Here is a 10,237-nt window from a genome sequence, read left to right as displayed (position 1 = left end):
ATCTAACGTCTCCCGATGCCTCCCTCATTGACGCCTCTCAACGCCTTCCCTTTTATGGGCCCACCAATCATAGACACGGCCAACGCTTCCTGACGCCTCCCCAACCATAGTAAAAAAGTCTTATTTACATTTCATATTCTTGAAATCTACAACCTAGGCAAGTGATATTTATGTAAGCAGTTTTATTAGTTCTGCTATCTGGCTGTTTGAATTTTTAAATAGAAAGAGGAATTGGGTTAAACAGAAAGCAAGTTGCAATTTCCAGCTTTTTTTTATAAGATCAAGTCCACCAAATTTCAAATTTATTGTTCCTTTTGAAGGATTCCAACTACGGATTGTCTCATTATGGCCATACTAGGACATCTGTATTTTGCACAAACGAGCCATTGTAATTTTTGCTTGTCGTGTGCAGTATCTGGTGTTCCACCAGAAAAAAAAAAATCCCAGCATTTAGTGTCTGATAAAAAAGTAATTGCGGTATTTGTTATGGAGTATTTTTTATTTAACAATTGTTCTCAAGTGCATTTTGGTGATTATATTTAATCTGCTCAAATTTATTGCTACATTTCTGTTTGCAGGCATCCCTTGTGAGCGCAAGACATCTGCCCTATTTTGGACAAAAAAAAGGAGAACGAAGCTAACCATGTAAACCTTTTTCTTAACCCTCTAGATACATGTGAGGCTGGACCTACTACAGCTCCAGGGTGTAGAAGGATGTTGGCCGAGCAGCATGATCAGAGTTATCTTCAGTTGGTTCAATATGATTTTCAGTTAAAGTAATGAAGGATGCTGGGCGAGCAGCGTGATCAGAGTTATCCTCAGTTGGTTCAGTTTTATTTTCAGTTGAAGTAATCCCGAGTTGTTTCGGCTTTGGTCGGAGTTACTGCTTTGGATATGGTTGTTGGTTTAAGCTGGAGATAGTCTAGCGTGTGAGCAAAGATAGGAGCACGTTTGGTTATATCGCTGGGACATGTTTAGCCTTGCTCAGCATGGGTGCTGAATGAGTCTGGGCGTTTGGTTCTTTGCCTTGGTCACGTGGGAGCCCGTGCAAGCAGAGTTTTTGACTCGCTCATGAGAGAGCGGAATCGGCTCGCCGACCTGGGCGAGATTCTCGTCGTACGTGTATCAGGCGAGGCGAGGTGCGGCAAAGAAACCAAACGTGCCCTAGTTGTACGAATATGTCCTGGTGCCTATGTAAGCCAATCCGTTGTACTAATTTAGTTAACCAATTAACCCATAAAATAATCTCCTAACTCTCTCCCTCTCCCTGAACAGCCTCCACGCCTTGCCGAGCCTTGCTCAATTGGCTGGATGAAAGGTATGGTTATACACCTAATCACCTATGTTCTAAGTTCTACTGAACTTAAATTTGGGTGTTCTTCCTAGTTGGTCTCTGTCAAGGGCATCAAGGTCGTAGGTAACTGGACCGCGGCTACGAAGATCGTAGCCTCGATCGCTAGCGTTGGGGTGAGGTTTTATCCCTTAGCATCCTATTGTTGAAGGGGATGAGATTGAGAGAGAAGAGACAGGAGAGTAGAGTTGTCTGATTTATTCTTGAATCCAAATATTTTCGGTACATCATAGAAATAAGCATGCGGTGGAAACTAATTGGGAAAGTAATCTGGTCGTGGCTTGCGCATGTGCCTTGCGCGCCTAGGGTGCTGCTGATGTGCATTACGCGATCTTGTCCGTGGGCTCTTTCTCCCGGCGCGCTCCTCAGGCGCCCCTGTGTCCCTAGCTGTGATGCGCCACGCGCCTCCTGCACTAATGGCGGCACCACATGCATGACATCTCTCCTCGCCCTTGACGATCAGCTCTTCCTCGAGCTGGAACAAATGGTGGCACTCCAGGAACGTGTCGACGTCTTCCCAAGACACGGATGCAAGAAAATCTTTATTTTCAGTGGCACCTTTAGCTTCCAGATAGGTCTTTTTCTCAGCAAGAATGTCTTGTCAGATCAAAGCTTCGTACATGGATTAGACTGTGAGCAAGCCATTCTTACTAAGGTTCCATCGGAATACATCTTTCTGGTTAGAGAGATGAACTTGTACAACTTTTGACACTAAGTCAAACCAAGCTCTCCGATTTTCATTAACCAATCACCGCCTAAAAGACACATTAAGTGGTACTGTCCCTAGGACGTTTGCCACCATATCATCTTTCTTCCATGCAACTCTATATAAATTAGGGTAAACTCTCTAAAAAGGTTTGTCTCCTAACCACACATCCTCCCAAAATCACACTTGCTCCCCACTTTGCACTTTAAAAGTGCCACAAGCTAGGTCTGCCTTGGCTTTCAAAAGACCAGCCCAGAAATGAGAATCTCCAGACCGATGCTGTACTTGAGTAAGAGATTTGTTAGACAGATATTTCCTTCCTAGAAGGTTCTGCCAAACCCCATCCTCATTGATCAACCGAAATAACCACTTACTCAAAAGACATCTATTTTGTAATTCTAGATTTAGAATTCCTAGCCCTCCAAGCCTCCAAGGTTTTCAGGTATACAAAGGACACTCCACTTAGCTAGATGATATTTCTTTGTGTGTTCATCACACGGCCAGAAAAAATGGGAGCGATAATAATCTAGTTTTTAAAGCACTCCCTTAGGGACTTGAAAAAAGGATAGCACAAACATAGCTAAGCAGTTAGCACCGAATTAATGAGAACTAGTCTCCCATCAACCAAAAGTAATTTACCCATCTAGCTACTGAGTTTTTTCTGGAACCTTTCCTCAATACATGACCAATCCTTGTTAGATAGCTTAACATGATTCATAGGAATACCTAGATATCTGAAAGGGAAATCACCTAATCGACACCCAAATCTGAAAGGAAAATCACCTAATCGACACCCAAACAAATGTGCATATTCCAGTTCACAGTCCTTAGCCGCACCATAGCAGAAAAGTTCACTTTTATGAAAATTATTTTTTAGACCTGATAATTGCTCAAAGGTACTAAGCACAAGCTTTAGTTCTTTGGCCTGTAGCATATCATGATCTAAAAACAAAAATGGTGTCATCCGCATATTGCAGAATTGAAAGGCCATTATCCACCTGGAACCACTCCCTTGATGTGTCCATTAGCCTTAGCTTGGAGAATCAAGGTAGCTAGCATATACGCCACCAAATTAAAAAGGATAGGGGACAAAGGATCTCCCTGTCTTACTCCTTTCCTTGTTTGGAAGAAGTGTCCCACATCATCATTAACTTTCATGTTAACACTATCTCCCCTCACAATTTGATCAATCCAATGACACCAGATGGGTGAAAACCCTTTCATTCTTAAAGTTTGTTGCAGAAAAGACCATTTGACTTTGTCATATGTAACACCCCAGGTGTTTGTCACCAGTTAAGCAATGGGTTTGAGCTCAAACATGACATGTCAAGTGGTAATGAAAGTGTCAAGATCAAATCTACATGATGGAGCTCCAACTTAAACTTGGGCCACGCACAATTGCTTACATATGGACCCTTGTTAAGATTATGCAAGAGTAATGTTAAACATGCTTATTCCATGTACATTACATCCACATGCATCCATCTAGAACCATGGAAAAGTTTCATGAAGTTTGGAATCAAAAAGTCACATGAAATGATAAGTCATATCTTTGCATGAATTGCTTTATCAAGTGACTGGAAACATATGAAGTCAACCAAACCTTGTAACCTTGCTCAAACAACTCTAATTGAACTCTACAACAAAAGTTATGAAGGATTCGTGTTGAGCGAAGGTGGAGAAAATGTCCGAAAATAATGGAAACCCTATATTTTGTAGCAGAAAGGACTTTGCGTTGACCGAGAAATAAAGTTGACTTCTGGACCAGATATGAGGTTTGACCAAAAATGAAAGTTGAAGAAAAGTTTGAGTATAACAAACTTTGTTAAAGGACCAAGTCATGATTTAGCTTCGAAATAGATCAAAACAGTGCTCAAAGTATAAGAGAAAAAGCTGAAATCAACCCGACCGTGTTTGCAGTCCGGATTTCACCGACATCGACGTTGACATTCCGCGTTCTCCAAATTTTGCTAAGCAACTTGAGTTAGTCCAAAAATAAAAGTTCAAGGTTATGTTATGGAGAAGAGAATGCAAAAAGTTGCACTAAGTTTGATCGAGTTTCGACCTCCGAAAGCGAGTTTCCGTGAACGCTGTTAACATATTGACACTATCATCTTGGAGCTTAATTATCCGCTGTTACAAAGCTCAAATGGCCGGGCACCTTAAATAAGAAACGTAGAGCATGTCGAGGTGAACAAACTTTGTTTTGGGCCCATGAACCAAATCGGCCCGTAGCTAGCCCAAACTCGCGCTCCACGCCGGCCACTCCGTCGCCCGCCAAGTGTTCGCGGAAACGCCTCAAACGACGCCGCGTGGCCTGCTCGTGGCGACCATGCGCGCGCTCACGCCCCACCATTGCCGAGCGCTGCCGCCGCGTGGTCTGCCGCTCTGTCGCGCCCCTGCCCTCCAAAGCGGACGCCCGAGCCTCCCCACTCCTCCTCCCTCGCGCACGCCTTCGCCCTCCTCTGCTCTGCTGCCGTGGGCGCCATGGCCATGGCTGCCATTGCCGCCGAGCGAGGTTCGAGCTCCCGCTGCTGCTCGCGCAGGCTGCGGCCAAGCCGCTACTGACCGCTGCTGGCCAAGCCAGGGCCCCGGCGCGGCCACGGCTCTCCGTCACAACCGGCCGGCCAGGTCTCAGCACTCTCGCCCTCGTCTTCGGTCACCGGTGAGCCGCTCTTCCGGCGCCGCTGCCCGCTGCCACAGCAGCCACGCCGCTGCTGGCTCCAGCCAGGCCATCCCAGGCCGAGTCGCGGGCACCCACGGGTGCACAAGGGGTGCCTCGTCCCCTGCCCGCCGCCTCCGGGAGCTTCACCGCCGCCCGCTGCTACTGCCGTGCCGCTCCGCCGCCGAGCCGCGAGCTCGCGTGGCCGGGCCGACTCGGGCCGCCCCGGGCTGAGCCGAGCGGTCCCCTGGGTGCGCACGACTTCCCTGGTGCTCCACCGCCACTTCCCCGACGCCGGCATGGCCCCCAACGGCCGGAGCCGCGAACTCCGACGGCCTCCTCTGTTTTGATTCACGTGGAGGACTTCGCGCTCGAATTCGAGAAAAGGGAGGGTTCCTTCTGCAAAGTCAGTGACTCAAAGGAATAGTGCCGATAAGGACTTATTTGCAGTAAATTTGCTGAATCTTTGGAAATTCGTAGTAATTCATAGAAAATTCGTAAAATAGCAAATGAGGACTTTTTGGAATCCTTGTGAAATTCTATATGCACTAGATCTATAATATTACATGTTTTACTTTAAAGTTTTAGCTGTAAAAATAGATTTATGCCTCTAGGTTTTTAATTCTAGTTGTATTTGTCTTTTTCATAACTGTAGATCTAGGGCTCCAAATGAAGTGAAATTTTTGTGGCATGCTACTCATGTGATGTTTGATGTGTGGTAAAAATTTCAGGAGTATTCGATGAAGTATGGGTGAGTTATTGGTTTATCTTGCTCTCACATGATTTCTTGCTTTAGCAACTTGTCTTTTTCATAGAGGTTTCTATACATATTCAAATGAAGTGAAATTTGGACAGTAGACTATGGAGAGGATAGGTGAGCCACTGTAATTTTTGTAGAATTTATTGTATACTTTTGGTATATGTTCATTAAGTCACCTTGTTATCTAAAATAAATTAAGAAATGCATTAAAAGAATTTATTTGGTCATGGACACTAGGTTTTCTGGTGTTCTTTAGTCATGTGTGACATGTTGGTAAAGTTGGTTTTGCCCAATTATGAATTTGCAACATAAGTTAATAATTATTTTCTTGTCGATGTGGTTTCTAGACAGATCTGGGAACTTAGCAAAGTTCTTCATGATAATGTGCTTTGTTGAGAAACTTGTTTATATAAAAGTTGTAGATAATTCATGTATCTAGCTTCTGTTAAAATTTGGTGTCATTTGGCCAAGTAGTTTGTGAGTTATGCCTGTTTAAAGTTGGGTTTCAGAAATGGCTGCTCTCTGTCAATTGTGGACCAGTTTCTGTAAATGTATAATTTCGACCTACTTAACTTGGGAATCATGCTGAGATGATTAAAGATGAAATGTAGATAATTTCCTAAGCTTTCCAGAATGTCTTGTTTCATATCATTTGGATTTATAAAACTCCAGATATGATTGATTTATGAAGCCGCTGTTTGCAAGTCTAGAAATTGGCATATTCCGGTTATAGTTGTTGCTTCACCTTGACTTGCTTTGCATGTTGCTAGGTGTGGTTCACGTCCTTAGTAATTAAGTTAAATACACCTAAGATCTTGTGAGACTTATGTGCCATGTATAATATTCTTTGTTATCTTAGCATGATAGATTGTGTGATGTTAAGTTAAGCATCGCAAAGTACTTAAGTGTGTTAGTGTAAACTATGCTTGTCTTGCTTGCTATTTTGTGATGCGTCTCATGGTGCTATTCTTCATATTTATGCACTTGCATATTGCATCTCATCTAGGTACGCTAGATGCACCACGTGAAGGATGAGATGTTGGAGCCGAACCCGAAGACGGTGTATGGTGGACCTATCCCGAAGGTGGAAGGACTGGACAAGTGCTAGGACGGGAGATGCTCACTTAGCGAGTGTCGTCTAACTAACACTGACTCAGTGTGGGATCCCAGGCAAGCCCCGGAGCATATTAAGCCTCCTAATTTCTAAAATGCAGTTAAAGTATTATTGTTACATATATATATTATTGCATTAAGTTTAGGTGTTGGATGCAAACACTTGCTGCATTGGTTATCCAATCCTTGTCCAGATATTGTTACCCTGAATCCTATGTAGCTCAGGCTCGTGTAGTGCTTAGCCCTGCTTTAACACGGTAGAAGTCAGGTGATTTCCTGTCACCTGCGAGATATAGGAAGATACATATGGCACGGTTGGCTATATTTGCTATCGTGGAAAAGAACCAGTCTTAATTTGAAATGAAGACCGGGCGGAGGCTTGCCGGTTTGCAGTGACTCCGTCTGTGTCGATTAAGGACTGATTCTTGGAGCCTTTCCTGTTCATGTTGAACGCATGCCTCTCTCTTAGTTGGCCGGCCCGATGACCGACCGCGAAGCCGAGTAGCTCACCTCAGGCCGGGAGTCGATAAGTATAAAGTGCGCCTCGGAAGGGAGCCGTAGGCGTGAGTCCAAGGGCAGGTGATTTAAAAGTCCTGGTCGTCCTGGCAGAAGGGTAATCCCTGAGAGTGCTGGCGCTGATCGAACCCGCGAATTTGGTTCCTGAGATGTTCCAAAGGTGACCCACGGCTACCCTTGCAAAGTATGCCAGGGTGAGAGTTAGGAATACCCCCTCAGCTGAGTTGTAATTCGATTCGAGTCGCCGTCTCTCCCGGTTAGTGAGAACTTGACGGGCTTATCTCCAATGTAGATACACTTAATAACTTAATGGTTCGGAAATGATGATATGATGATGACAGCCTTATGATACCTGCTATGGTTAATATTGTTTGCTCCTAATAAGTGAGTGCTCTAGTACAGGTGCTAATCTAGTGGACAGATAAATGATGATAAGCTTGATGCTAAGTTTAAATTGGTTACTATAATCATAAGCTCTTTTATGCAACTGTGTCAAGCTAGCCCACCTAAAAGGCCTTGCATGATCCTTGGTGTCTTTTATTTCTGGTTTTGACGGGTAAGTCTAGCTGAGTACCTTCTCGTACTCAGGGTTTATCCCACCATGTTGCAGGTGAAGTTCTTGGCCTGTTGAAGATGGTGGCTAACCGCCGATGGGCTCGGTGATTCTATAGTTACTTCTCATCTATATGCTTTTGTCGGATGATGTCACTTATGCTAGCAAGGTATTTGGAACATATATTAATGTAATCTTTTGAAAGCTATGTTGTTCCACTAATCGGTTTTGAAACCCAAACTTGTACTATTATTTGTGAATCTATTTGTAATATTATTTTCCGCTGCAACCCTGCGTATGTGATGTGTATTTGCTTAATCACGCGATCTTGGTTGTGATGTTGATTTACCGAGGTCTTTCGGGACACTCGGCGGACTACCGGGTTTATATGAGTGAAAGTATGTGTGTGTCACCGTGTTAGCGGGGACAGCCGTACTTGATCTTGTATAAATTGGGCGGTTCTGTTACAGCTGGCATCAGAGCAAGATTAAGCATAATACTGTCATGTACATTGTTTTAAAAACAAAGTTTTGGTTTTAAAAAGCCTATTTTAACTAAAACTTTAGCTACAAACAAAGTTATCAAAAACTAATTTGCAAAACTATGCTAGCGACATCCTCCTTTATGCCCAGTTAAGGACTATTAGGTGGCTATCTAAGTACTAACATGGGGGTTTTTACTTTCGTCGTCCATACGGCGTGCTATTGTATGGATGCCATTCGCTTGAATGGTAATGTATGGATCAATTGTCTCTACGCCCAGGTAAGTGTGAGTTGTGAGAGCATGACCGTCCCACTGTCGGTCTAGGGAAGAGTTAGCTGTGGTTACTGGAATATTTACATGTCACACACATGTATATATGAAGGTACTTAATTGCGGGTATATTTATTGGGTAGCCATGGATATCGAAGTATATACATTTGGGGATGTATATATGTAGAGTATCTTAGTTTACTGCTTTCATTGTGTGCTTATTTATCTCTTGTGGGGATGGGTTGCAATGAATTTGCCTGCAGGTACGCTAACCACGAATGCGTAGATTGAATATAGCTGACGACTAGCTATATATCGAGAGAGTACGTGTTATGCCACCGACATAGAACGTGATTGCCACCTTAGGCTGGCAATTTTGTGAGGACGAATAGGACGAGCATGCATCATGATTGTGCTTGTGCATAAATATGCTTTCCTCACCTTGTTCTAATGCTAAGTAACTTGTGATCAATGTGATGTCACTATTTTCCCTATGTGAAGCTAGCAAAAATGCCTTGTCCCATGCTGCTTGAATAGCTATGCTTGAAGTTAGTGTGTGATTAGCTTTTGTCTCGTATGTTGGCTTCCAAAGGAAATAGATGACGAGTTAATAGTTAACAAAAAGTTCACCCCTTTGAAAACTAAATTGCTAAATGTAAGTAAAACTTGTTTTGTAGAGATATCCACCTACTCAGTAAAAAGGAAACAAAAGATAACAGTGCCTTACCACCATGTTTTGCCTGATATGTGTAGTGGTGTTGTTGTAGGTGACTGCTTGTTATGTACGAGCTTTGTGCTTTGTAATAGCCATTTAAGCTAATTGGATTGAGTGTTTCGAAATGCTCGCTTAAGACCTTAATGTAGGCGTGGATGCTCGTTATCTAGGTAGTGCCGTAGTTGTCACCCTTTTGCCCTCGGTAAGCATGTGAGTGTGGAAGAGCGCTATCCTGGAGCAGTGTCCAAGTTTTGGTAATCTCAGGGTTGTCGTCTATAATTAAGTTCTCTCTTAAGAACCTGAGCCTGTACACGTGGTTGCTAGCCTTGAACATTGTGCTACGAAGACTTTTATCTATGTCTTTGCTTGACCTTAGGCCCAAGCTTAATTCCCTTGAATGCTTGCATGTGTCGTGGTTGTCCCATTCGTATGGGGGAGGACCTTGCTCAAAAATCTTTGTCGGACTTCATTGCTTTTTCTCTTACTGATGAGCTAATGCAACGCTAATCGCTATCTGCCCTGGCTTTGGAACCTCTTCCTCATAGATCATGTTGTTGCTTTATCAACTAAATCTCTAGTCAGTGCAATGGCTCTGTCCCTCGAATCTTGTGTATTTTGTCTTCAACTCTTTCAAGTCTCTAGATGTTTATCAGTCTTGATCTCATGTTGCTGCTCGATAAGACTAAATCTCATGTTAACCTTTATCTGGTAATCACTTTGGTGGACACGAGGCGTTTATGGAAATTAAGCAAGAGTCTCCTGCTTAGTTGCCTTCGGCAATTAGGCTATGTTCTTTTGCGCTATGTTTTGATCGTCTGATCGCCTCCTTGTTGATTCCTAACCTTGTGACTATCCTTGTTTGCTATCCCTCTTTTGCACAATGCTTGTTCTTACAATCTAATTGGTGCCACTAGAAGTTTCACTTTGGTTGTATGTTCAGTAATGGTGCCACGATTAGCGATCTACGGTGCCGCGACGGAACCTAGGGCCTCCTTGTGGGCGGCCGACGCATGGTTGTGCTGCTGGGTGCGCGCTGGTATCGAGGTTTCTAGTCATGATCCATTGCCGGACTGCATCGATGTGTTATTTTCACGTGAGCTCTTCCTTG

This window comes from Miscanthus floridulus, chromosome 1 (genome assembly GCF_019320115.1).
Source record: "Miscanthus floridulus cultivar M001 chromosome 1, ASM1932011v1, whole genome shotgun sequence".
NCBI lineage: Eukaryota > Viridiplantae > Streptophyta > Magnoliopsida > Poales > Poaceae > Miscanthus > Miscanthus floridulus.
The sequence above is the reverse complement of the archived record's forward strand: the minus strand, read 5'-3'. Positions refer to the sequence as shown.